General features: G+C 41.7%; 1 protein-coding gene across 1 annotated transcript in view; it reads left to right on the top strand.

Moving 5' to 3' along the window:
• Window positions 1-700, top strand: part of CAPN10 (calpain 10) — a 16,017-nt gene that overhangs the window by 2,397 nt on the left and 12,920 nt on the right. The gene's annotated exons all lie outside the window — the stretch shown is intronic.

The raw sequence follows: 700 nt of genomic DNA, 5'->3' as shown, positions 1-700 counted from the left end.
ATTCCTGCATCCGGTTCTCAGTTGCTCCTGAGTCCAATCTGGGACTTCCCCAGTGTCTGCCTGTAGCATCAGTGGTGTTGGCGACATGGTTGCTATCAGAGGGGTTTGGCTTGTTATGGGTATTGTGTATATTTGTATATGTTTCATTTTATTGTTACTGTTTTCATTAAAGCAGTTTTAGTTTTCTTTTCCAATCCATAAGTCTTTCTCCCTTATACCTTTCTCTTCCCCTTCAGGAAGAGAGAGGGATTCAGAGGGAGAAGTAGCATCAGTGGTGTTGGCGACATGGTTGCTATCAGAGGGGTTTGGCTTGTTATGGGTATTGTGTATATTTGTATATGTTTCATTTTATTGTTACTGTTTTCATTAAAGCAGTTTTAGTTTTCTTTTCCAATCCATAAGTCTTTCTCCCTTATACCTTTCTCTTCCCCTTCAGGAAGAGAGAGGGATTCAGAGGGAGAATCTGTCATTTATCCAGTGGCTGGCCCAGCCCTAACCCATGACAGTGAAATATTTATGACCCTGCCCTTGTGTGGAGAGGAAAATAAAAGGCTATAAAAATGTAATGGAGGAAATAAGTATGTTGCCTTTAGTGGTATTGTTTTTCTCCCCTGTATCAGTGATAGAGCTGTTGGCTGTCAGACAGAACAGGCAAACAAACAGCCCCGTGTGCCACTTTCTGCTTTTGTACCTTACTCAC

The sequence above is a fragment of the Buceros rhinoceros genome, unplaced genomic scaffold (assembly GCF_000710305.1).
Source record: "Buceros rhinoceros silvestris isolate BGI_N320 unplaced genomic scaffold, ASM71030v1 scaffold10975, whole genome shotgun sequence".
In the NCBI taxonomy this organism is placed as follows: Eukaryota; Metazoa; Chordata; class Aves; order Bucerotiformes; family Bucerotidae; genus Buceros; species Buceros rhinoceros.
Note: the sequence above shows the minus strand (reverse complement) of the source record. Positions and strands in the feature narration are given on the sequence as shown.